We start from the raw sequence: 27,908 nt of genomic DNA, 5'->3' as shown, positions 1-27,908 counted from the left end.
AACCGCGCCGTCGCGGCGGGCGCCGTGGGCTCGAGGCCCTCGCAATCGCAGCCGAAGGGGTGGACTTCACCAGGCTCCAAGGGACCTCACCTCACTGCCAACTTAAAAACCCCATCCGAAAAAGAAAAAAAATAAAATATTAAAAAATAAAAAGTAAACGCCCCATCCGGCACTTCCCTGCACCGCCTGGGTGTTAAAAAGGGCTCGTGATGATCCGGCAGTGGAAAGCTAGTTAAGATGGAAGGCAGGGAGCGGGCTGCGCGCAGGGACAGCGTCTCCCGGCAGCCTGGGGGGCAGGAAGCAGCTGGGGACGTGCAGGGCAGGCGCCACCACACACGGTCTGGGCCCCAGGCCCCCCGGCCTGCTGTCCTCCACTGAGCGCTTTGTCCCAGCGCAGAGGGACGCTTGCCTCCGCTGCACCCTGAAGCACCCCCTCTGAACACAGCTCCCTGCGTGGTGAGGAAAACACAAAGCAACTGCAAGGTAGTTTCTATTCCTTCTCCTCGCTGGAGGAGGCCACCACAAAACATCAATAAAATTAAGCTGAAGGGTGAGGTGCACAAAAACGTAGAACAAAGGGAGTGGGTGTAGCTCAGTGGTTGAGTGCCCGCCTCCCACGTATGAGGTCCTGGGTTCAACCCTGGTACCTCCTAAAACAAAGTACAACACAGAGCTTGTTGTGTCCTAACTGACGGTGATGAAGCACTGGGTCGCTTCACACCCCTACACGTGGTCTCAGACACGGGTGCCTGACACGGGGCACGAGGGTGGGGCACTGGAACCACGGGTGCTCCTCTGAGCACCCACGCCATGCCCGCCGCTCGAAAGCTTCTCGCCAGCACACGAGGGCCTCGTTTAACGATGACGCGCACGATTTGCCTTGTCTCTGTTGATTAAATTGACGTTTCTGAAGCACAAGGAATATTTGCTACTTCCTTTCTGTAGAACCAAAGATCTGCCGAGCTGGCCGAAACGATCACCGCTGATTTCTAGATGTGTAAACGCACGGGGCTGCGCCAGCCTCGTGAGGCAAGCCTTCCCTCTGGCCCAAAGCGCAGGGCCGGCAGGAGTCCGGCCCTCCACGCCGCACACGGTGAGACCCGCGTCTCGGCGCGCACTTCCTACCTGACCGCACGGCCAGGCCCACAGGCCCTGACACGCCGGCAGCCGCGGGAACTCAGGCGCACCCGCAGGAAGACGCCGCCACGGGACGGGCGCCCCTGCAGGCGTCCCCAGGCCTGGGCAGCCGAGCCTCAGGGGAGCCCACGCGCCGGGGCCGGCGGGAGCACGTTCTGGAAACCAACTCCGCGACGTGCCTCAGCAGCCGGGAAACCACTGCTTCACACATTTGAGTGAGTAGGTCAGTGTCCTGGGGCTGCCGAAGAAAATCACCACAAACTGGGAGGCTCAGAATAGCAGACATTTATCGTCCCACAAATCGGATTTAGACGCTCCCTCTGAACCCTTCCTTGCCGCCTCCGGCTTCCGTGGCTCCCGGCATCTTGGTGCTTGTGGCTTGCAGCCACATCACTCCAGAACCTGCCTCCGCTGCCCCGTGGCCTCCCTCTGCTGCCCGTGGCCTCCCCCTGCTGCCCATGGCCTGCCTCCCCTGCCCCCCATGTCCTCCCTCCTCTGTCCCCCATGTCCTCCCTCCCCTGCCCGTGGCCTCCCTCCTTGCGCCCCTCTGTCTCCTCTCCTCTTCTTACAGGGACCCAGTCACACCAATCCCCACTGATAACGTCTGCAAAGACCCTTTTCCAAATAAGGCCACGCATGCCGAGGTTTCCATTGGACACGAATCTGGGACACTTCAACCCAGAACAGTCAGTAATTCTATTTCAAGGAATCGCCTTTAAGGAAAAAAGATTGTAGATGGTGACAAAATGTCATGATATACAGGGATGTTTATGACATCATTCTTTATGCTATAAAAACAGTAAACAATCCAAATACCCAACAAACAAGGCATGGTAAAATTGATTAAGATGCATTTATATGATATGATATGACATTCCATAATGTAATACTATGCAGCAGTATCTAATGACATAAGACACTGCTCAATAGAATAGTAAGTGGGGGGAAACTATACAGAATCCACTTTTGCTTAAAAACAGGCTCCCTATTTCTACACACACACAACACGGCATTTCCATCCTGGCACGTCCCACTACATGGCTGGGGTGCACACCCGTTTGGCCGCCGCTCCCTCCCTGCGCTGCGCCCAGATGCTCCCCCACAGTCCACACATGCTGGCGAGGCTCAGCAAATGCCTGTCAGGCAATCATTAGCAATCAATACTTCATGTCCAAGGGACACTTAGCTCAGTTTCACAGCGATTACTCTGAAATATGAACTTGCGGATACTTTTTATTTTCCCTTACTTCTAATGTCCCTTTCCTAGTTTTCCAAATTGCCATGTGTTTATAATCAGAAAATACTTGTAGAGAAATGAATCTTAAAAAAACAAATTACTTATTTGCTGTCATATAAGTACGTAAGTGTGAACAGTGAATAATGCCTCACCATCCGAGAAGAGCAGAACGGCTGAGGATTGTGAAGTAATCATGTACTAATCAAAATAAAAATTTTATTTTTTCTCATTGGACAAATGAAGACATGGAGATACTAAACCCATAAATCTGATTGAAAATGAAACATACCAATGAAAAAAGGACAAAGCAAAAAATACATGTTCTTATTACTAGCAAAAAAAAACTTGACTAACACTGGAATTCTTGCACTACATTATCTGTTTGAAAACAAGTCAGTTGTGGTTTGATCCTACAACAGTCCTTTGGAAAATAGAAAAGAGCAATGTCTTTCTACAACACTCCTTTTCCTTCCGTGTCCTTTCCCACCTTACAAAAAGGAACTTTAGGTCTTTTTATCAACATACGAGCATGTGTGCAACCTTAAAAATTCTGAGAATACTCTAAAATATAAAGGAAAACTATTCAGAACACCATTACCAAAACATAACCAAACACATCATTCTGGTGAGTTTCCATGCAGATTTATAATATTCACTGTGTCAAAGCACACACACACGAAATGTGCACTTTAACACCTTTTGTTATTTTTTATTTAATATCTATCTGTCCATATTATATATACATCAATACATTTTCTTCCCAGGTCTTTAGCATCCTTGCCTGTCTTATACACACACATACATTTGATACATAAATATCTATACATACACATTATACTCCCTCCCCAATTCTATTTCTGAAACAGACTTTTTTTTATCGACACAGCACCTGCGTTAATTGAGATAGTGGCTGCTAACTATTCACTTTATTATTAACCATTACATTATGGTTTTATGATTTTTAAACACAGTAGTTCCACAGCCTCAAAATAATTACAATTCTAAGTAATTATTTCCCCAAATGGAAATAAAATCTTTTTAGAAATTAAAATTTTGATGCTTTCTCTTTTAAAAACCTAATGTAGGCACTCTGCAAAACTGCAAATACCCAGGAGCTGCAGCCCTGCCTGTCACCAACCTGACAGCCATCACCAGCCCTTTGCTTTTTCTTTCCTAACTTGCGCTCCTTTCAGTATGGTGTCTTCCAGATTAATTCCGGGGGTTGTGGCGCCTTCCAGCCAGCTTTACCATTCTTTAACGCACTGCCCCTCCTTGTGCAGCTCTCCACACAGCTCCAGGCCTCAGGACTTCCTTTCCCAGGCCCTCCAAAGGGCCAGCCCCGGCCAGCTGCCCGCTGGAAGGCGCTGCGTGTAGCTGGCTGCTCTTTGTCCTGCTCTCTCATGGAACGGGTCTCTTCTCAGGGGTTGGCAGGGGAAGAACAAACAGGCGACCCCCAAACGAGCTGATTTTGTGGCTCATTAGGAAATTCATTAATGGGATTTAAAAGCCAAAGTGGTATTTCTGGGCAACCTGCAGTTTTCCCAGGCCCAGAAATGACATCTGAAATTCGACTTCACAATTGAATTGCAAATGTTGGAGGTTGTCTTAAAATATTTGGCCCAGGGGTCTATAGAGGCTGCCCTAGAAGAATGGACAGGGCTGGGGAGCACAGGTCATCTCTCAGGAAATGAAGAGAGGACAGCACTGCCGAGAGAGTGCAGGCCCTGGGGCCAGGCCACGAGGCTGGAGTTCCAGCTTCACCACTTACAAAGCACAGGCTTTCAGGCATCAGACTGTGCCTCAGGTTTCTCATCTACTATACCAGGACCTACTGCCAGCATGGCTAAAACGCAAAAGCTGGACAACACGAAGCTTGGGTGAGGATCTGGAATTACTGGAGCTCTCATACAAGGCTGGTGGGAGCACAAACTGGTTCAGTCGGTCTGGAAAACTGGCTGTATCTGCTCTAGCCAAACACATGCATAGCCAAATGACCCAGACATCTCTCTCCCAAATTAGATACACACTAGAAATGCATTCCTATGGCCACCAGAAGCCAGAGTGCACACAGCGGAAGTATCTTTACCACGTGTGAGAAGCAACCCAGAGGCCAGGGAGAGCAGACTGAGCAATCCGTTACTATAGCTCTGAGAATGAAGCACCTAGAACCACATGCAGATAGACGGCTGAACAAAAGAGGCCCGACTGGAAGAGATACACTCTTGATTCCATTTACAGAAAGTTCAAAGCAGGTAGATTAATTTATGCCTCCAGAAGCCAGGTCTGGCATTACTCTTGGAGGAATGACCAGAGGGGAGCACAGAGCAGCTTCCGCTCCTGGCCTGGCCCCACGGTGGGTGCCGAGCCACCCGGCCTCCCCTGGCATGGAGACACAGTCCAGCCACGGTGGGTGCCAGCCGCCCCTCTGGACACTCGCCCTTCCTTCTCTCCCCATTTTAATCCTCCTCTCTTTCCCTTTATAATTCTACCTGTGATTTAAATCCCTGGTTCTAAACTATCCCTCTTCTACAAAAGCGCATACCTGTCATGTAATAGGTTATTTCTCCCCTGGTTGTGATTTAGGGAACCCAAATGCTCTCTTAATGCCGCTAAACAAAATTTACTCTCGCTTTGGAAGCTGAAGTCAGCAGTGGCCATAACGGAGCAGAAACAAATCATTAGTGGCTTTCGTTTTCCTTATTAAACCACAACTTTCCGGCCTCTGGCCATTCTGCAGCAATGTTTGGTTTAAGCTCTTCTCCTTGGGGCTCAAGCGTGGATGCCTTTCTCCAGTTTCTCCGGCTGCTGCCAGGTGAGCAACTGGTGGCCAGACCTGGGCACAGAGAGCAGGACGGCCTGGCACCCGCCTGCAGGCCTTTGCCAGCTGAAGCGCTCTCCAGGAGCGTCCTCCTCCAAGGCGGAGAGGCCGAGGGCCGGAGCCGAACCACCGGACTTCCACTCAGAAGCCCTGGCGAAGGAAGGGTCCAAACGCTTAGGAGAGATTGTTTTTCACTCAGAGTAAGAAGTGTAAGGAGCAGCGCTGAGCTGTTCTGGCAAACAGGCACGTTACCCCCAAATACGCCGAGGCCGCTCGGTCTTGGGGGACGGTCGGTCAGGCTGCTGTGGAAGAGCTGGATCCAGGCCCCCGCTTTCGACCGCCCGGATGAAGGAAGCACAGGGCGTCTGCGGGGAAAGAGGGAGCTCAGCCTGGGCTTCCAGAACAGCCGGCACTGGGCGGGCAGGGACAGGCAGGAGAGAGGCAGCCTGCAGCTCTCCACCGACCGGAGGCTCAGCTGTCCCCGTTAACGGTGAAAGTGAAGGCCGAGAGAAGAGCAGATGGTCTGAGAGAAAGAATCACGAGACCCGCTTTCTCCTTGACATTCTACTCCTTGACTTTGCACAGAGGTGCGCAATTGCTAACATCTCGGGGAGCTCTTCTCCACCGTAGGATGAAATCATCCGGCCTGTGGAAGCACCCACGGCCCCTCGGGGGCTCCTGAGCCCCTCCAGCTCTACCATCAACGAGTCAACGACCGGGAGCACAAAGCGACTCAACCTGGGCTGGGCACAGCGGTCAGCGCGCGGCGCGGAGAGGAGGACAGCTTGGGCTTTCGCTCCATTGCTAAGCTGGGTGGCCCTCGGCCAGTGCCCTGACCACACTGCATCCGTTTCTTCAGCTGAAAACTGGAGCTAATAAAGTGTATCTGACCCAATTAATGTGGGACTAAATGAGACCAAGTCTATAAGTCCCCGAACTGAGCCAGACCACAAGGCAGGGGGCTTCCAGATCTGAGAACCTGAAGAACGGCAACTTGGACTTGCTCCAGTTTCATCACTTCAGGAGCTATACGCATTACATACATACATAAACATAGTATACAAATCACAGTCTAGCTTATCAGAGGGTCGTTTCTCTTAGAGCATTTCCTAGAAGACATAAAGGATGTAAAGGAAACAACGCCGCGCTCACTTCCTGCGTGCGTGTTGGGTGGGGAGCCCTGGCTCCTCTGAAGTAAACACTTCTGCAGGCTGCTGCACCCCGTCCTCCTGGTTCGTCCCCCTCCCTCCCGGGTTTCCGCACAGCACACCTGGTGTGTACTCAGCACAGGCCAATGTGCACGTTCCCACAGAGTCAACATCAGTGAAGAGCTGGCAATCCCCTGCCGTGTCCTGTGTGCTTCCTGGAGACACTGCGGCGCTCAGGCCACGCGCACACGCTACGTCCCACGTCAGCCTGCGGACGTCACCTTGGGGGCCCCTCTCTCGTTCCCATCTCCATCCAACTCCATCAACCCCCACCCCTTGCCACGCTTTGCTCTGGCTCCTGCCTCGAAGGGCCTGCAGCCAAGGCTAGTGTTTCAAAGTCCCCACTGATGCTAATCTTCGGAATTTGGGTTAAGAAATTGCAATTTCTGGAAATTCTTGGGAATCCTGAAATCCTAAATTATTCTTCAAATACTTCCAATAGTCTTCATACTCGACCTGTTATTATAGGTATCTAAAACTACATTTAACAAAAAGAAATATTCATTCTGCATAATTTACAAAGGACTGTAGCCTACGGCAAATAGCCAACACTGAGGGGAGAAAGGTCAAACATTATCTGGTAGTATTAGAACAACATGGCATTCAGATCTCCTAGAAAGCTTAACAGCACTATTCACAGCATGTTGAAACTGCCAATGCAAGGACTTACTGTGCTTTCCGAAACTTGCTATAGCTTAGAACATGACTCACAGAATTTGTATAAAGTATTTTATGTCTATAAACTTATTCTTATTTTACTTACAAAATCACTCATGTTAGCAGCAAATGGGGCCATAATATGGCAAGAGCTTTACACAAGATTAGATCTTGGCCTCTTCTCTCCTAAGTCCTCTTGTTCTAGTTCCTAGAAATGTCCACCTTAAACCTCTCCGTGTGTCTCCAAGTGTCAGTGTTTCCTGCTTATGCTTAACACCCAATCAAGACGTCTCTATGTTGACTACTAAGTCTAGTTCTCACAGGAAAATGATGGCACTTTTTCCCATTTTCATGATTTCTCCATTGATTTTTCTTGGGATTTAGAAAAATGTGTAAATTTCCTACATGGAAAGCGAAGTAGAACAGAATGACGAGGAGGGATTTTCAGTAATAAGAAGGTGTGAAAGGCTGAATCTATGAGGGACCTTTGTAGTCTGATTTACTGAACTTTTCTGTAAAGGTAGAGATAGTAAATATTTTGGCTTTCCAGGGCACAGAGTCTCTGCAGACCTATTCAACTCTTCTTTGGTAGTGCCAAAGCAGTTACAGAGAATATGTAAACAATGGGGTAGCTATGTGCCAATAAAACTTCATTTCTAACAACAGGTGGCAGGTCATATTTGGTCTGCAGGACTACAGTTTGCCAACCCCTGCTCTAAAAGATTCTTACTGCTGAGCTAATAACTTTATAATGAGATGAACGGTAAGTCAGAAAGCTTAATAGAGAATTTTGCCCAAATCACGGCTTCTAGATTAATCTAGTTTATTAGAGGTTCATTTATTTTGGAGCAGTTTCTAGAGATGTTGAGTATCCTGTCCTTGTTTAAATACTTACCCAGATACCATCAGAGTTAGCACAATTCAGTGGGCATATTTGTGTGGGTCTATTTCTGGATTCTCTACTCTGTTCCATTGCTCTTTGTGTCTGCCAATACCTTCCTGATATCTGTTAATGATTTCTAGTTTGATTTCATTGTGGACAGGCAACATACTCTGAATGATTTCTAGTCTTAAAAAAGTGTTCAGGTTTGTTTTATGGCTCAGGATATGGTATATCTCAGTATATGTTACATGGGCATTTAAATATGTTTATTCTACTGTTGTTAGGTGGAGTGTTCTATAAATGTCAACTAGATCTGTTGGTTGATAGTGTTGCTGAATTCTTCTTTACTCTTGCTGATTTTCTGACCAGTTGTTTAATCAATAGTGGGAGAGGTTGTTGAAGTTTCCATAACTAATAGTGGATTTGTCTTTCTCCTCTTAGGTCATTCATTTTTTGCTGCATACATTTTCAAGCTCTATTGTTTGGCACATACATGTTTAGCATTGCTATGTCTTTTTGGTGGTTCAACCCTTTTACATTATGAACTTTCCCCCTCATCTCTGGTAATTATCTTGGCTCTGAAGTCTACTTTATCTTACATTAATATAGCCACTCTTGGTTTGTTTTTTTAAATTATTTTTCACATGATATAACTTTCTCCATACTTTTACTGTCAACCTGCCTATATCATTATATTTGAGATGAGTTTTTTGTAGACAGTGTATAGTTGAGTCCTGTCTTTTTACCCACTCAGCTAATCTGTGTCTTTAACCAGTATATTTAAAACCATTTACATTTAATGTAATCATTTGTTTCTCAGCTTCTGTGGGTTATATAATAACCAAAGAGTTGCTATACTGTGGCTGGGCTTAACAACAGGAATTTATGGGCTCGTAGGTTTAGAAGCCAGAAAACTTGTTTCCTCCCAGGGCTGGTAACTTCTCATTGACCAGCAATCTTTGGGGTTCCTTGGTTTGTCAGTCACATGACAATGTACATGGCAGCCTCTTCTCCTTTCTCTTCCAAGTTCCATCGATTTCCAGTTTCTGGATGCTCCCATTGGCATCTCCTCCTTCCATGTTCAATTTCCTTTGCTCCCAAGGATTTGGTCCTATTGGATGAAGGCCCACCCTCATTCAGTTTGGGCACCTTAACTAATAACACCTTTAAACATTCTATTTACAAGCGGGCTCACACCCAGAGCACCAGGGCTTAGGATCTGAACATGCCTTTGTGGGGGACACGATTAGATCTCCAATAACCCACCCTCTATACACCAAAAAGACATGTTCTTCCCACTTGCAAAACACGTTCATTCCATCACAACATCCCAAAAGCCTTAAGCCATTTTAAAATAGTGTTACGTGCAAAGTCTAATCAAAATCAGTTATGATTCTGATCTATCTTGGGGCAAAATTACTCTGAGAGATCTATGAAACCTAGAAAACAAGTTATCTGCTTCCAATATACAATGGAGGGACAGGCATAGAATAAACGTTCCCATTCCAGAAAGGACAAATTGGAAGGAACATATGGGTCACGGATCCCCAACCAGCCCAAAACCCAGCAAGGCAAACTCCATTAGACCTCAGAGATCCATTAGATCTCTGAGAGACCTCTGTGGCTTGATGCCTTGTCTTCCAGGCTTGAGGCAGGAGCAACCTCACCTGCCACCTTACAAAGAGGCCATGCTCTCCTGAACACAGGGGCATGGGCCCCACGCTCTCTGAGCACTGGGATGGTGGCCAGGCTCTCCTCAATGCCTGGACACAGAGCCCACTTTTCTGAGCATGAGGATGGTGGCTGGGCTCTCTGCCAACACCAGGGCACAGGCCCACCATCTCAACCACGGGGCGGGCATCACTCCCTGAACAGAAGGGTGCAAGCTCTGCCACCTCTAAGCCCCAGGGCAAGCAGCCTGCCCCTCTGCCTGCAGGCCCCTTTCCACACACACGGTGGACGTGCTGTCTTGCCTGAGGAGGTAGTTTTAGTCCAGACTGTTGCTTCCATGGCTCTATGCCATTCTTCCTTCAGTCCGTCCTTCTCCATCCCTTTCAGCAGTTATTGGTATTCGAGGGCTTATGGCTGTCATTTGATTTTTTGGTTTTCTGTTTATTCTGGTTTTCATTTCTCTGGGTTTGCATTTTTTTGTACTGCCTTCCTGTGGGTTACTTGAACACTTTTTTAGAGTTCCATTTTGATCTTTTGGAGTATATCTCTTTGTATAGATTTCAAATGATTGGTAGGTATGACATAGATTTTCAAAACTTATCACAATTTACTGGTGTCATTTCGTCAGTTCAGGTGAAATACAACCTTGCTTCTCTTTATGTCCTTTTACTATCCCCTACTTATAATGTCATTGCCTTAAATATTTCCTCTACATATATTAGACAGTTTTATAACTTGGTTTGCTTCAATTGTCAAACCTAATTTAAAGAATACTGTGGGAAAATAGCTTGAATTTGAATGTGGGAACCTGGCTTGAAGTTGAAATATCTCCATAATACAGATAAGAAGTGTGGGCTTAGGAACACCGGCCTTGACTAGACGGACCGCTGTCTGGTCAGCACGAAAACTGTTTGCATGTGGAGGTGTTTGAACTTTGTGTGCCCTGCCCCCTAGCACTGCAGGGGCTGCAGCTTTAATAACAAGCAGCCTGGAAAGTCAACATAGATGACTACTGCTTTGTAATTTCTAAAAAATACGATGTGGAAACTAGGGTCGAGGTTCTCAGTTCCAGAAGCTGTTGAGTCCCCTGGTCCCATCTTTAATTTCTCTCTTGTGTCTTTCTTTCTGTCCTTTTATTTCTTCTGTTCTGCGTCGTCTTCCCTTCGTGCAGACCCATTGCTGAGCTGGTCTCAGCAACTGGCGCCTGAACAGGGCCTTGAGGGGAAGAAGAACCGCTTCGAGGGAAACCACAGGTGCTGTCAGGACGCAGAGCCCTGAGTGGCTGAGAAGGCCTTCCACGTCCTCGGCATGTAAGGACATTCTCAGGTATCTTAGCAGGGTTGCCATGGGAAACGGAGACAGTTCACCCATATGTCTGTCTGCTAAAACAACTCCTCAAGGCAAGAGGAGCCGAGGCCAGTGAGTCTCATATTTTAGAACTCTTGGAGATTATAGAAAAACACTGCTCATAGTTCCCAGCAATGGGAAGGTTAGAATTAGGAGATTAGGAACGAGTAGAAAAAAGAGATTAAAAATTACATGTACAAGGTATTTTGCTCCCTCTTATTATTTGGCACACTTGGACTATTATTAAATCTGTTTTTATACTAAATCTAAAGTTTTGCCTTCAGCTCCTTCATTAATTGACTTTATTTTTTATTTATTTATTTTTTAATATTGCAGTCCCTCCTGCTGGTTAAGGGAAGTGACTGTGCCATGGGAAGCTGGTGTTTTTTTTGTTTTTTATTTTTAAAGATTTATTTTTATTTATTTAATTCCCCTCCCCCCGGTTGTCTGTTTTCTGTGTCTTTTTTGCTGCGTCTTGTTTCTTTGTCTGCTTCTGTTGTCGTCAGCGGCACAGGAAGTGTGGGCGGCGCCATTCCTCGGCAGGCTGCTCCCTCCTTTGCGCTGGGCGGCTCTCCTTATGGGTGCACTCCTTGCGCGTGGGGCTCCCCTACGTGGGGGACACCCCTGTGTAGCACGGCACTCCTTGCGCGCATCAGCACTGCGCATGGGCCAGCTCCACATGGGTCAAGGAGGCCCGGGGCTTGAACCGCGGACCTCCCATGTGGTAGACGGACGCCCTAACCACTGGGCCAAAGGCCGTTTCCTAATTGACTTTAGAAAGCCACTTTCCCCTCCGCTGACACCTCCTCCCCCTCCCATACCCAGAGATGCTCACCCAAAGTTGTCAGCTTTACAACAGGGCATCTTGCAGGCTAGAATGGAGAGAAATCATGTAGAGCCACTTGTATAAGGAAAGGTTAACTCACACATACAATGTCCCATACAGGCAAAAGTGCTAAATAAGACCCTTGGTTAGTGAAATCATGCTTGTAAAAACATTCTCTGTTAAAGTGTTGACAAAGGTAAGGAAAATATTCTAGCAAAGGCCCTGCTGCCTACATGTTAAAGTGGCTGTGGGCTAGTGGGGCTAATAGAACTAAGCTGCTAGAAGAGGAAGAAAATATGGCAACACTGGTGTTCTGTTTTGTTTCCATGCTGATTCTGATTGGGCCTAGTTAGCCAAATTAATAAAATTACTAATTATTTTTTAAAATATTAACACCAGATAAAATTTTTATCAAGGTGTTAAAAGGAATTTTTGGTTTTGAATCAATAGCTTACTCCTGAACTTCAAGTCTTAGTGTAGTCTTAAAGAGTAGTAATCCAAAAAATGCGTTAACTGTCTGTCTAAACTGCTCAATAAGAACTTAACTGCACTTATGCTGCTCAAGCTATCCTAACTGGTTGCTGATTACTAATAGAAGTGTTTCCAAGAACAAGCATGCATGTTATAGGCAGCATGGATTCCAAAATAAATCTTAAAAGCAGTATAATCTAAGATGTGAAATGATGGAGAACTTGAAAAACAGCTATACCATGAAAGTAAGAATTAGTGTATATTTTGATACCTCTGGATGGTAATACAAATTAATAAATAAAAATTTCTAAAAGAGCTCTATCAAATGGCCAAAAATTACATAAGCACTTATATTAATACATAAGTTTAAATGTTAATAAGATCTCTACAATGATAAAAATTGTAAGTCTTGATTAATGAAATTACTATAAATCTCCGTAAAAAATAGTTCTTGCCTAATTAAAATAACAGTTTATTTTTCTTCACAGGATAAAATGAAGTATGTAAAACTTAACTGAGTATTTAAGAAGGTAAAAAAGTTGTGGGAGTGCTGACTGAAATTTAATGTTTGTTCAAAAAAGTGTATGTTGTCCTAAAATAAGATGGCTGGTTTTCATAAAATCAGAATGAACATATGCAGGACAGGACTTGAATGCATGTGGCAAGTTGTAGAAGGTATTATGGTAACATTAAGTAAGGGAATGTATTCTGTGAAGGTGAAATTTGTCTTAAAATAATTATAATCTATATGGTTATAAATAACTATAAGAAGTTTATGGAGGCATGTTTGAATTTAAGTGTTTAAATGGCTAATTCCAGTAAGTCATTTTAAAAGACTGTTTCTAGTATGCATGCTACTAGGTATTTGAAATAAAGAAAAGTTGTATTTACATATAAGCAAACTGAATTATTTTAACAAGTTTGTTTAGTGTTGACCGTAATTGTATGTTGTAAGAAGTTTGCTTGGAGACAGTTTCCAAAATCATTTTGGTAACTTATGCATGTAGGATGTATAGAATGTGTTTTTATTATTAAAGAAACAGAAAATAATTTTGTCCTAAGATAAAATGATTGGTTATTAAGAAAGAGTACAATGTGGGACAAAACATGAATGAATACTCAAAATGCAGAAATTCGTGGAAAAGGAATTTTAATCGTTAATGTTGAGTAAGATTTGATGGGTCTACTTATAAAGTTTTAAAGTTTAAAATGCAAAGTTGAAATTTTCTGCTTTTTCAAAGTTTCTCATTAGTCTGTTTTAGTAAAAGTTTATAAAGAGTTTTTCTCCTGAATAACCACTATACAAAGAAAGTCTGTTTTATCAAAATAGCTTCTTGTACTTTAACCTTATTGTTTCCTTGGTTTTTTAAGAAGCAAGTCTCATCACTTTTAAAGGAACATAATGTTCAAACCTGCTTTTTCAAAGTCAGATCCTGAAAAGTATCTTTTTATTTCAAACTATTACAAAAAAATTTGTTCTTTACCTTGAAATAATTAAAGTAATAAAATAGTTAAGTTCCTATAAGTTGAATGGAAAGTATTTAAAAGTGTTATAAAATTAAAAGAATTATTTAACCCTCTGTTAAGAAGTTATATGAGTAAAAAGTTCATATGAATACTTAAAGAGTACATAAAATTCCTGGATATTTACCAATGTTTCAGCATAATATTAGGCAAAAATACAATGTTGCTGATCATGGTTGTAATAATTTAATAGTATGTGTCACAGACACAACCTCTTACCACAAATTAAAGTAACATGTAAATTAAAGTAACACCATTGTAGTATGCAGCAGTCCCAAATACTGGTAGTTTGTTGCAAGAAATTAATATCCAACTGTGTCACTATCACTTTGTTTTAAAACTCGCTAAGACTTTCTTTAGTATTTCCTTAGGCAAGTCAAGCCAGCCTGCATTCTCCTACCTGTAGAAAAGTCAGCAATGGACTTCTGCAGTGCTTTCCCAAGGCTGTGTGCAGAGCCCAGCCATCTGCCCCCGCTGGGTGGCAAAGAGTCTGGCTGCATAGAAGACATCTGTGGCTGCAACCCTACTGATGACATTATGTTAACCAGTAATCCTTTTTTCAGAATTAAAAGAAACATCAGAGACAATAGTATCTTATCTTAAGAGCCTAAAAGAGGCAAACAATTGGGAAAGGCTGCAGGGCCCCTGCTGCTCTATCAAATTCTTAAATGCTGTTTGGTTGGGTAAGACAAAACTATACCCTCTGCTGTAACTGATAAAGTACAATGTTTCCTCATGTTAATGTAGTTTGTAATATTGTTGAAATATTTATAATCTTTCATCCCTCACTTAGCTCAAATATTAAAACCGTTGTATGTGTTAATTGGGAAAGGACCCTCATGGGAGTAGGAGGACCTCCAGCAGGCTGCTTTAAAAAATAAAAAGGAGGGAGAAGGTGGACATTGGCGTAGCCTGTGAACTGGACGTGGCCAGCACCAGTATTGGCTTTGGGTGGGGTTTGTGGCAAAGGCAGCATTCTAAACAAGTACCCCTTGGGTTTTAGTCACAACTCTGGGAAGGGGCCAAAAGTACAATATTTCAAAAAAAGCTATTGTGTGTGTGCAGCATAGGAAGCACTGCTAAAAGTGAAAGGCTTAACCCAATAGTGTCTGGTCACTCTGAAAACTGCCATCCCTATCTAGGGGTGGATTGCAAATACTAAAAACAAAACAGAAACGATGAACTGTTGTAAATCACCCTCTGGGGGAGAGATCTGTGGAAAAACATCCAGGATGCCTGCCAGCAGTGACAGGTAACTGTCTACCACGTCCCTGCCCACTCCTCTAACATCTCTCTTAGAGGACTGTTGAAGCAGATGCCTCATGAAGATCCAGAGCCCTACCATTGAGACCTGAGAAGAAGCAGAGTGGCTCCACCAGAAAGGCGATCATCATGAGTACCAGACCTTGTGGTGCCTAGCCCAGCAGTTTGGCTGCCTGTTACTCGCCAACAGCTCATGGACTTCACCCATGAGTGTCCATCGTGCTCACTCCAATGGCTGTGACATTGGACCCCTCCTGCTCTCAGGAGGGATGAGGTGTGCTTTCACTGCTGCAGATACTGCATCGGGACTCTAATAACAAGACAGCGACTATTTTCTGACTAGAAAATGAATTGTCACAACAATGGAATAAGTTTAAATTCATCACTGAGTTGTCCAGTGAAGATGCTAAGAGCGGGACCAATGAAAACATTGAAATTATGAGTTAAATTTCCAGGTGCCCCACAACCCAAAATGGGGGAGTAATAATAATTTGTCGCTGCCTATGCCTCAAACTATACAAACTGGGGAAACTGAAGTCATTCTTGATCGAGTACTGGCCTATATAGCCTTGCTAATTGGGAATCTTAAGCCCATGAAAAATGAAAGTCTATTCATTAAATGTCTGCTAGTTGGAAGTCTTGTTTGTTGTTGTATAACCTACTGCAGTTATAGATTATGTATAAAATGCAATTTTGAGCTTGGCAGAAGAACTACAAACTGTAAATATGTGCTTATGCCCACAATGTGATTAGAGTATATCTAGTTTTTGTGTGACCCCCTATGTATACAATAGCAGTGATATTCCTTAGAAATCAGTGAAATGTCATTTGCATGGTCATAAAAACAATTTAAGCTTAGATATTTCTCAATTACAAACCCAAATAACCAGCATTCAACATGCTCATTTGCAACTGCTTCCTGCCTCACAAACTATGACAGGAGTTGTGGATGGATTAAGATCCCTGCACCCTGTGATATGGATTAAGAGTTGGGGAAGGAGTCTTCTGGGAGATATATTAATTATCTGTTCCTATCTGTTTTCTATGTATTTAGTCTGCAGATGCACGCTACAAACCCTCTGGGGTACGAAGCAGCAAGAATTATTCAAATCTGCCTTCACTCTTTCCAAAAGCAAAAAAGGAGGAGATGTGGGAAAATAGCTTGAATTTGAATGTGGGAACCTGGCTTGAAACTGAAATGTTTCCATAATGCAGATAAGAAGTGTGGGCTTAGGAACACTGGCCTTGACTAGACGGAACGCTGTCTAGGCCTGCTCCCGAGCACTGCAGGGACTGCAGCTTTAATAACAAGCAGCCTTGAAAATAAATATAAATAACTACTGCTTTGTAATTTCTTTTTTTTAAAAGATGTATTTATTTATTTATTTCCCCTCCCGCCCCCCCAGTTGTCTGTTCTCTTTGTCCATTCTCTGCATGTTCTTCTTTGTCCACTTCTGTTGTTGTCAGTGGCATGGGAATCTGTTTCTTTTTGTTGCGTCATCTTTTTACGTCAGCTCTCTATGTGTGCAGCGCCATTCCTGGGCAGGCTGCACTTTCTTTCGTGCTGGGCAGCTCTCCTTACGGGGCGCACTCCTTGCGCGTGGGGCTCCCCTACGCGGGGGACACCCCTGCGTGGCAGGGCACTCCTTGCGCGCATCAGCACTGCGCATGGGCCAGCTCCACATGGGTCAAGGAGGACTGGGGTTTGAACCGTGGACCTCCCATATGGTAGACGGACGCCCTAACCACTGGGCCAAGAAATTAGGGTCGAAGCTCTCAGTTCCAGAAGCTATTGAGTCCCCTGGTCCCATCTTTATTTTCTCTCGTGTCTTTCTTTCTGTCCTTTTATTTCTTCAGTTCTGCATTGCCTTCCCTTCATGCAAACCTATTGCTGAGCTGGTCTCAGCAGAATATAATTTGGAACAGATTTTAGAAGAGAATAAGGCAAGTCTCTTGTTTTTTCCCATATTTTTGCTTACCATATTTTTTCTCCACTCTTGATATAACTGATATTCAGCCTTTGATCATTTCTCTTCTTTTTAGAAAATTTTTATCTATTCCTTTTAGGTAAGTGACAAACTTTCTTAATTTTACTTCATCTGAGAATGTCTTTATGTGTCCTTCATTCCTGGAGAATATTTCACTGAGTATGGGAGTCAGGGTTGGCAGTTCTTTTCTTGCAGCACCTGAAAAATATTATGTCATTTCTGGTCTCCATGGTTTTTGATGTGACATCCACTGTCATTCTAGTTGCTTTCCCCCTAAATGTGGGTTGTTTTTCTCTGGCAGTTTTCAACACTTTTTCTGTCTTGAATTTACAGAAGTTTAGTTATGATGTGTTTTGGTGTAGATTTCTTTGGGTTTATTCTCTATGGCGTTCACTCAACTTCTTGAATCTCTGGGTTTTTATGTTTCTTGCCAAATTTGAAAGTTTGGCCATCATTTCTTTGAGGACCTTATTTTTTTTTTAAGGAGGTACCAGGGATTGAACCTGGGACCTTGTACATGGTAAGCAGGCACTCAACCACTACCTGCTCTCCTCTTCAAGTATGTTTTCAGTTATGCCCTCTTTTTCCTCTCCTTCTGGCACTCTTACAATGCAAATGTTTGCTCTTATCTTATAATCCTATAGGTCCCTGAGGCTGTACCTTCTGCCCCTACCCCCAAGTCTGTTTTCTTTCAGATTGGGTAATTTCTATTGTTCATGTTTTTCATTCATTGATTCTTTCCTCTGTCCACTCCATTCAGCTGTGGAGCCTGTTCACTGAGCTTTATATTTGGTTACTGTATTTTTCAATTCTAAAATTCCCATTTGGTTCTTCTTTATAGTTTCTATTTCTTCACAGGGACTTACTATTATTTTACTGAGACTTTCCATTTTTTTCCATTTGTTTTTAACATGTCTGAAATTGCTCATAGAAGCATTTTTATCATGGTTGCTTTAAAATCTTTGGCAAATAATTCTAACATCCTGGTCATCTTGCTGTTGGCATCTGTTCATTGCATTTTTCCTTTTTTCATTAATTTGAGATCTGCCTGGTTCTTTGTGTGATGGGTAGCTTTTTTACTGAAACCTGGGCATTTCTGTATTATGTTCTGGGACTCCAAACCTTCGGTTTCAGCTGGCTTTCTCTAACACCACCCTGGCAAAACCTCTGCCAAGCGAAGGTGTAAGTCTAGATTCCCTGTGTGGCCCTGCTGACACTGGTGGGGGCTCTGTGCTGCTGGGTGGGCGTTGTTAGTTCTGGATCCCCATGTGCTCTCCACCGACACCGCCAGTGAGGGTAGAGGTAGGGCTCACTACTGGTCATCAGAGATGAAAGTCCAGCTTCCTACTTGGCCGTCTCTGCTACTACCCGCTAAGGGTGCTGTGGCACCAACTGGAAATCTAAGCACCCCCATTCAGCCTCTGCCGGTGTGAGTGGGGTGGGGACCACAGTTTGTTCTTTCCTGTGGTGTTTATAAGGAGTAAAACGGTTCTTGTCTAAAAGTTGTCTGTCTTGCTAGGCTGTCCCAGAGAACAGGCTTTCACTGGGATTTCTTTTATCTACACCTGTAGGCACTCCAGGTAGCCAGCTTCTTCAGCTCCAAGTTTGGGATATATGAGGCAAAAAGAAAACCCTGCAAACTCACAACCACATCATTCCTCGGATCCCAAGGTCCAAAACCATTCTTCCTTCTTCTCTCAACCTTTCAGGGTCTAATGTTCATTTTTTATATAATGTCCAGGATTTTTAATTATACTTAGCTGAAAAAATAGGGAAATATATCTACTCCATCTTCCTGTATGCAGAAGTCAGCATTTTACAATCTACCAATGATATCTCACCTGAATTCATAATATCAAATGTAAATTCATTTCTCAACTTTCAAGATCCATAACTCCAAAACAAACTTACTGTAAATAATGGCTATTTACATTTAAGTAATACAGTGGGTTTAAATAATTCCACTGAAAATAGCTGAGGGGGGTAAAAAGATCTCCTGACATTTAACTGAATGCTTAGGTACACTGGAAACAAAAACTAAATAAAAGACCCATTGTCACAGTTGAGGAAACAGAACAAGAGTTCCAGTGCTCGTTTGCTGCATCACTTTACATAACTGCGTAACTCCTGCCGTCATTTATGCAATGACCAGGTGTACCTGAGTTGATGACTGATCTCTAAGTTTCCACTTCTAAAACTCCATCTTGTATTCCATAATATTTTCCTCTCGACTGCAGAAAGGAAACCAAGGTTTGATGATGTTAGTTCTAAGGGCAGTCTTCCCATAGCTAACGGTGGAACTTAGCTCAATTAGAGCTTTCACCACCAGACACATCTGGTGTTGTCCCCAGTAATGCCAACAGTTGACCAGAATCAACCCTGCCATGGGTAATCTTCTAAGCAGGTCAGCAATAATGAGGCTGTTGATGACCTATTAGAGCAGAAGGCCTCAAAGGAAAGGGATTAGGGCAGGGTCCCTTAACCTTCTTTGTTCCACAGACCCCTTTGCCAGTCAGGGGAAACCACAGACTCCTTACTAAGTCCACACTATACTGTGTATTATTTAATAAATATATCTCACTTGCACCAACACATCCCCACAAGAATAATGTTTTTTGGAATTTCAGTTCAAGCTCATCGACCCCTTGTTAAGAGCTCCTTGGATAAGGGGTCAGGGATGACCAGGTGTGCTTCCTGAAAAACCACCCCCGTGGGGAGGGTCTCCCTAACTGTGGGGCTATCGGGCACAAGCCTCTGGAAAGCGTCTTGAAGGTGGAAATGTTTCTCTCTGAGAATACAAATATCATCTCAGTGCTGCTTCTTGGGCTATTTGGTCCTGCTGGGTTGCCTGCAGATTCTCAGAGCTCCCCATCTTCTTCTCTTTCACATTTTGACTATCAAACCAGAAAGGGCAATTTTCTCAAAAATTCACTCTTCCTTTGCCCACTGACCCACATTTCTATCTCATATAAAAAAGTTTTTTTTTCTTAATCAGAAAGAAACAGAAGGCACTGAACAGTTCAGAGGGAAACAAAAAGTAAAGAAAAAACCCTAAAAATAAATGTACCAGAGCTTTCAATTCTATTGGGGAAACACGCTGTTGGAATTGTCCTGAATGACATTGCAATGCAAATACAGATACAGGCCATAATATATCTTGTCATAACTTACAAAATTGCGCAGGTGAGAGTGTAAACTACAATGTAAACTATAATCCACACTTAGTGGCAATGCTCCAAAATGTGTTCATCAATTGTAACAAATGAACCTCACTAATGAGGATGTGGAAGGGGGAGGGAGTAGGGCATATGGGAATCCCCTGTATTTTCAATGTAACATTTATGTAATCTAAGTATCTTTTAAAAAATAAAATAAAAAGTTAAAAAAAAAAAGAAGAATGACATTGAAGGCCTAAATATTTAAGGTCTGGCTGTAAAACAAACACTGGCATTTCTTTCCACCTGTAGAGAATCATCTAATGATGACAAAAAAAAAAAAAAAAGAGAGAAGGTATGTTGCTTTAGGAAAAGCCAAATCATAAAAATATTTGAAGTTACTACATAGTTAAGAAAACTTAAATGTAATGATAAACATTTAAGTCATGGGCCAGTTAAACCCTCAAGAGTAAGCCAGTAACAGTTCTCGCTCTGCGTTCTGGGGCTTTGCTAAGATCCAGGGGCTGGCCAAAGGGCCTTCCGTGTACTAATTCACATAACCCTGACCACACCAAAGTCCACATCGTAAGTGGGAACAGCAGAGGCACAAAAGGATGAAGTAATATGCCATGGTCACACAACAGGTGAAGAGTCTTTGGCTACAAAGCAAATGAGCACCAATGAATTCCTCGGTTCTCAGATTTTCAGCAAGACCGGCAGTGCAGCCAAGCACCTGGCACTAACAATTACTCCTGCCTCTGCCTTGAAGTTCCTGTAAAATGAATAACACTGTATGAAGGAAGACAATGACTTTTAGTGTCTCTCTCCCCCTCTCTCAGGTACAACCCCCCTCCCCCCAAGCACAGCAAGGGTTGATGATGATGAAGGTCATGATGGGCCTAATTAGGGTTAACGATCGTGGCCGTGATGCGCCCACCTTAGGGGCCCACGAAGACACAGGGAGCCCCAGGGAGCCCCAGGATCCGGCTCTGCGTCGACAGGTGGTTAAACCTGGGGCCAGGGGAGCCCACCCAGGAAAGGAAGGGCACTCGCAGGAGGCGGCAGGTGAGGCTCCGTGGCGAGAGCCCAGGGCTGGGGAAACACAGGTCCCTGGAACCTGCCACCCCCTCTCAGGCTCAGAGACAGCACAGGGAGGGGGACCGGCCACAGCCGTTGGGCAGCCTGGTCTGGGAACTGGCCAAGCCTTGATTCGGGCAGGGGCAGGGATGTGACACAGCGCTTAGGTCAGCCCCACACTGACACGGGCGCAGTGGGTGGGGGCTACCTGTACGGGACTCTGAGAGAAACACAGAACAGTCCCTCGAACTTGTGGCCAGCCTGGAAGGTGAGGAGGCCCAGCTCCCAGCGTGTTCCTGGTGAGGCAGATTAGAAGAGTGATAAGAGGAAAGAGGGAAACAGACTTTGGCCCACTGGTTAGGGCGTCCGTCTACCACATGGGAGGTCCGCGGTTCAAGCCCCGGGCCTCATTGACCTGTGTGGAGCTGGCCCATGCGCAGTGCTGACAAGTGCAAGGAGTGCCGTGCCACGCAGGGGTGACCCCCGCGTAGGGGAGCCCCACGCGCAAGGAGTGCACCCATAAGGAGAGCCGCCCAGCGCGAAGGAGGGAGCAGCCTGCCGAGGAATGGCGCCGCCCACACTTCCCATGCCGCTGACGACAACAGAAGCGGACAAAGAAACAAGACGCAGCGAAAAGACACAGAAAACAGACAACCAGGGGAGGGGAGGGGAATTAAATAAATAAAAATAAATCTTTAAAAAAAAAAAAAAAAAAGAGGAAAGACCGTCACAGCCGGGCCCCAGCAGAGAGCGTGGCCGCGAGGGCCCCTGCAGCCCCGAGTGAAGGCTGCTGCCAAGAACAAAGCCGGACAGACCCCAAGACTCTGGCCACAAGGTCCCATTTGGAACTCGTTCTGGGTCAAGGGAAGCCCCGAATAACCCCAGATGGGCCTCCCCATCGGTCCCCTAAGAGCCAACAGGTGGGGCAGCCAATCGGGACAGCACAGCTGGGGCTGCTCGCCCCAACGTTAGGAAGGGAGGAGTAAGGACGGCTTTCACAAGGCAGTCCCCAACCCAAACGCCCCTCCTTGCTGGAGGAGCCACAGCCACATCGTGGGTGTGTACTTCCTTTCTTTTCTCGCACTTCTCAATAAACTTTTACTGGCCTAACAAATTTGGCAAGTTCTTAAATTCTTTTGTGTGACGTAGCCAAGAACCTAGAGGAGTCCAGCATCCCCCGACGTCACTGGCATGAGATGGGGCAGTCACAGCTCAGGCCACCTTATCCTGGAGGGAGATGGGCTTGTTGGCTGGGAGTGGCTCAGCCTGGAAGATGGGGCGGGCAAACTCACCTTGCAATGTGGGGGTGACAAGGGGTAGCTGTCACAGCCATGGAGGCTCATCAGGTATGATCCCTTGGCGGGTGCAGGGAGTGACAGAAGGCCTAGGAGGCATGTAATTCCAGCACTAATTCCAGAGGTGGTCAACACCAAAGGCAGGTTCCCAGATCTGGAAACACAGACTCAGACTGAACACTCGGGAGCGAGGCAGCCCTGGCCCTCCTGAGGCATGGGGGGAGCTGGGAGTCCAGGCCCACCTCCACCAACACGGGGGAAGAAGCTGATGCAGAATGGGAGCCTGTAGCTGACCAGTCAGGAGCTGGAGAAGTGCGAAGGGCAGCACTTAGGGTGTACCTGGGGGCCTGGCTCTTCCGGGGATTTAAGGCTCAGTCTGGTTTCCAGCAAAGGAATCTCTAGGCTAAGCAGAAATCTCTCTGTCTGGAAGGAGTTCATCAGAAGTTACCCCAAGAGTCAAGGAGAGGTTTTATTTTCTTTTTCTTAATTTTTTTATATCAATGTTACACAAGATAATAACTACAATAACAATAAATGTGCTTTGGTCCGTGGATACACTCCCCACTTATTTTTGTTCGTTCCTCAGTCTTGAGGGATTTGGCACAATGTCCACTCTGCTTCAGGCTGAGAGGGGATGTACTTATAATGGGCAGAGGAAAGGAGTTGTTTTGTTTGCAGCTGAAGATACGCCTAGTTCTGGATTGGGGCTGGTCCATCATCATTGTTTTGTTAGTTGTCAGGGCAAGCATGAAGAACTGGAGAGTAGGAGGTGGCCATAGCTCTGCTGGGTTTCAGGGCTCAACTGGCACAGGAACAATCCAAAGATTAAAGTCTCTGAGAAATATACTTAACAGGTAAATGGAAAATTATAGGTTCAAATAAAAGGAGTAGAAGAACATGATTGGGGAACTATGTTATACTGCAGAAATAGATTTTCTTATATTCCCAGATAGGGCCTGCAGAGGGGGCGTTGGTTTCTTGAGGCCATGTGGCTGACCTATGCTGTCCAGACATCCCTAGAGCCTTCAGGAGCACTTTCATTTGAGGCTCTGTTTATTGCGGCAGTCAGTGAAATCCTTCTGAGACGTGCGTAAGCATAACTCTGGAATAACCTCTGACTCTTTTTAAATCTCTTAGCCATAAAAACTCTGGTTTATTTAATATTTCCCCCTTTTGCTCAAGGTCTATTTCCAAATGTATCACTGATTAACACTGGTGCCAGGAGAGGCTCATCCCGGGGAGTCATGTCCCATGCTGGGGGGAAGGTAGTGTGAGTTTATTTGCAGAGTTTGGCTTAGAGAGAGGTCACATTTGAGTAACAAGGATATTTTCAGGAGCTAAACTGTAGGCATTAATTATAATTAGGCTTAGTTTCATTATTACAGGGAAAGGTTCTTAAGTACAAGCATTAAGATTGAGGGCTTGGCTTATTGGCCTGTTTTCTTTTATTAGGCATGGTTTATATATTCCAGAGTTTTTTGCCATCTTATTTGAGAGAGTAGCATGACTTCCCCAGGAGGGGCGTTTAACATTTTGTTAGTTACTGTATGGGAGTCTTATCCATTCAGGGCGGGGATTTTATTGAATTTCCTTCTGCATCCAGTCAGGTACAGGAAGGAGCTTCCACAGCTGGATAAGGAGGGAAAGGCAGGTGCCAGCTGCCAAGGGAGGGGCCTGTCTCCAGGAACTAGAGAAGCTCATGGGAATGAGGAAGCTGTCACTCCAACAGCACAGCAAAGGGGCAAGGAAGGTGAAACCCCCATCTCCCCACCGGCTGTCTGTGCTCACCTGCTCTGTGTTTTCACTGTTTCTAGCTAAATTCTTGTGTACACACCTGAATGACTATAGTTAAAGAAAGAGGACCTAACAATGACCTTGGAGTTTCTCTGTACTCCCCTTCAAGATAAGACTTGTATGCACACACACTGCAAAGAAATGTGTTCTGTGGCCAGAGGTCTGAGGATTGAAGGTCAAACCAAGAATTAGTGCCACAAAGGAGCTTTATCAGAGCCCGGCAGAGCCGAGCCTCTGACATTTGCAGTGGAAAAGTAAATAAGATCAGGAACTTAAAAATGGCAAACACAGCCTAGTAGAAAATCATCCTGAATGAATACAGGATTATGGGGGTGATGTATCCAGAAGTGCCGACCACTGAAGAGCGAACGTTAGGAAGTGAAGGCATGCCTCAGCACGACTCCCCCTTTCTACCTCACGGACTGGGGGCACCAAACTCTCCTGGCCCTACTGGAAGGCGGGAATACGCCAGCCTCCCACAGGCAGATGGGTGACAGCTCACAACTCGGCAGTGCCAGAGACGTTACACAAACATGGCTGGGCCCAGGCCATTCCACAGCCACATCTCCAAGGTCATGAGGTGCTTCAAAGGTCAATGGTGCCTTCAGAGGCACATCCGAGATGTTCCACCCTCTCCCCGTGAACAGGCGGGACGGTGCCTCAGCCTCGTAAGTCCAGAGTCCGCCTACCCCAGGGCGTCACCCTGAGCTCACCCCCCCAGGAGAGCGGTGGCAGGACTTAACAGCGAAGGCCAACACGTGATTGTCAGCTAGGAGTTTAGCTGGCTTCCACAGATAGCTGAAAACCTTATTTTAATTTTAAAAAAGAAAAAAAAGGACTACCCTAGACAACGCCGGGGAAGAAAGCTGACTCTGGGTTCTATAAAGTCCAAACTGCTTAATCTGGAATTCCAGACCAGTGCTGTCCATTAAAAGTACAATGTGAGCCAGCTGTAGTTTAAAATATTTTTAGTAGCCTCATTAAAAAGAGCAAAAAGAAATGGGTGAAATTAATTTTAATAACAAATTTTATTTAACTCAACATATCCAAGGTGTAACTGTGGACCCATGTCAACGTATAAGCCATATTAAATAATCAATGAGATATTACATTACATTGATTAAATGTAATGAAATACACTTTATTTTCTCCTTCCTGTTAGGTCTTTGAACTCCAGCTTGTACTTTACACTCAGAGCTCGCCTCAGTTTGGGCGGCCACCTGGGAAGTGCTCAATGCCACAGGGGGCTGCTGGCCGCTGTGCTGTCCCACCGCCTCCTCTCCATTCTCAGACTCAAGCCCACCTGCTCTCGCGTGGCTGAGCACCGCCAAGCTTTGGCAGACCAGGCACCAGATTTTGCACGATGGTCCTAACTTCACCTGCAGCCCCCTGTCCTGGGGCAAGTAGCAGAAGGCTGCTGTGGTTCCAGGCCAGCCCCCAGGGCCAGAGTCCACCTCCTGCTATGCGCAACCCGGACCAGTCATTTAACATTTTTGGAGCCTCAGTTTCCCCATTTTGGAAACAGGCAAGAATCACATTTTTTCCCCAGGAATTTTAGAAGTAAGATGAGTCAATATTCCTAGAACTATCCTCTCTCTAATCAACACTGTTTGTAAGAACGACTATTGGTGGAGCAGTTTCCTCTCCCCCCACCCACTGGGAGTCTTGTTTGGGGAAAGTAGGTCCCTTGTCCACACTTACTCCTCTATGCAGGACGATCCCTGACGCCCAGATGTCTGTAGTTCTCTCAGGAATCCCAGCCATGTTCAAGGACTCAGGTCACGTGCCAGCTCTCCTCCAGGAGCTTTCCCCCCCAACTACGCTTGGTGGCGTTTCTTGGGGCTGCCTTCATGTTTTACTGCTCAGCTCTGCAGCGCCGTACTTCCTCACGCTGGACGTGGCTCCCCTTCCGACTCGCCTCGAAGGTCAAGGACCTTTGTGGTTCCGTCCCCTGCCCTCTCCTCCCTCGGTTCCTCCAAGAAGTGCCTGACAGTCAACACAGTCTGCGGTTTGGGAACAAATGAATGACTATCCAACAGCTGTGATTTAAAATATGTGACGTCTTCATCATAACAGTATGACCACTAATATGTAAAGTGCAGACTTAAAAATGCCTCATGAGGCAGTATGGAAAATGGACACTATGGACATAGTAACAATCAGGTGATATTATCTCATCTGTAGCAAATGTTCCACCAGTGTGGTGTGTGGATGGAGGGGTGTTGTTTGGGAATTCTGCACATGTGCATGATTGTTTTATAAGTTTACAACTTCTGTCATAAAAAATATATTTAAAAATAATAATAGGGTGGGTTGGAGGAAAAACACACCAAGTGTAAGATAAGGACTATTAGTAGTAAGATTTTGACAATATTCTTTCATAATTCGTAACAAACGTCTCACAACAATGCAAGGTGTTGGTGGAGGGCTGATGTATAGGACCCTTGTATGATGTTATGCATGTTTGCTTTGGAAGTTCACAACTTTTCCTATACACTTAAATGTTTACGTATGTTCATATATAAATGATATAAAGATGATAATAACAGGTGGGTTGAGGGGAAAATACTTTATTAGTAGTAATATTTTGACAATGCTCTTTAATTATTAGTTAAAAAGGTTTAACAACAATGCAAGTTATTGGTGGTAGGGCAAGTTACGAGAGTCCTTTATGATGTTATATATGTTTGTTTTGTAAGTTCACAACTATTACTATATATTTATTGTTTATGTATGAGTATACTTCAATAAATTAATTTAAAAAAAATTTTTAAAGCCTCATGAGGTCCCGCGGGCTCTGAGGTTGATTCCTGGCCCCTGCCCTCCGTGCACCTGCCTCCCACGTCCCAGGCTCTCCCGGCCTCCCGTCCCCTCTCTAGCTGGGCCTCCCACCATCACACAGACGCTCCGCCGTCACAGGCACCTGCCCGGGCTCTGTTACTCTGGGCCCACAGGTGCCTGGCGGGCTCACCTGGTCAGCTGAAGCGGACGAAGGACCCCTGCCTTGCAGCTGCATCCCAGGGGCCCGTTAAGACCTCAGGAGCTACGCGGGGAGGAGAGGCGAGAGGCGAGGGCAGCAGGCGCGCTCCCTGCACAGCCGGCGTCTCCTCAACGGCAAGGTGCCTTCACTCCAACCTAGTAAAGACAGGCAATCCGACCTCCCCCTCGAGAGGAGGACACAACCAGGGGCATTCGTTAATTCTTTAGAGCAAGGTGTGTACATGAAGGAGGACAAAGGAATTTTACTTTTTGAAATAGAAACTTTTGAAAAAATTAAGTTCTTATAATAAAATTTTAATTAGCTTAAATTGAAAATGAATTTTCAATGAAGATCCATAACTCCTTTTATTAAAAGCACCCTGTTCTTCCTACTTTAAAAATGGTTATTAATCCTTGATAGAGTTAGAAACACGATTATTTCTAATTTTGAGCGATGCCTTCCCTGCATAGACCTTAGCAGCGCTTACTGGTTTCCTCTCAGGACGCAGACGTACCTGGCGCAGGTGGGAGGCTGCCCCTGAGGCGGAGGAGGCTACCGGCCAGGGCAGCACTGACAG

General features: G+C 45.2%; 1 protein-coding gene and 2 long non-coding RNA genes across 6 annotated transcripts in view; 1 reads left to right on the top strand and 2 right to left on the bottom strand.

The window, feature by feature from the left end:
• The window catches only part of MYRIP (myosin VIIA and Rab interacting protein), a 266,848-nt gene that overhangs the window by 178,423 nt on the left and 60,517 nt on the right, over positions 1-27,908 (bottom strand). The window lies entirely within an intron of this gene.
• LOC139437630 (uncharacterized) lies at positions 7,745-16,439 on the top strand. 2 transcript variants are annotated; one of them, XR_011647501.1, is made up of 3 exons: positions 7,745-7,820; positions 10,783-10,921; positions 16,097-16,439. It is a non-coding gene; the product is annotated as an uncharacterized lncRNA (long non-coding RNA). The 2 variants fall into 2 exon arrangements; XR_011647502.1 differs by having other exon boundaries at positions 10,783-10,937.
• Positions 25,361-27,711, bottom strand: LOC139437617 (uncharacterized). The gene is made up of 2 exons (XR_011647485.1): positions 27,323-27,711; positions 25,361-26,354 (listed from the first exon to the last, which is right to left on the bottom strand). It is a non-coding gene; the product is annotated as an uncharacterized lncRNA (long non-coding RNA).

This window comes from Dasypus novemcinctus, chromosome 26 (genome assembly GCF_030445035.2).
Source record: "Dasypus novemcinctus isolate mDasNov1 chromosome 26, mDasNov1.1.hap2, whole genome shotgun sequence".
In the NCBI taxonomy this organism is placed as follows: Eukaryota; Metazoa; Chordata; class Mammalia; order Cingulata; family Dasypodidae; genus Dasypus; species Dasypus novemcinctus.
Note: the sequence above shows the minus strand (reverse complement) of the source record. Positions and strands in the feature narration are given on the sequence as shown.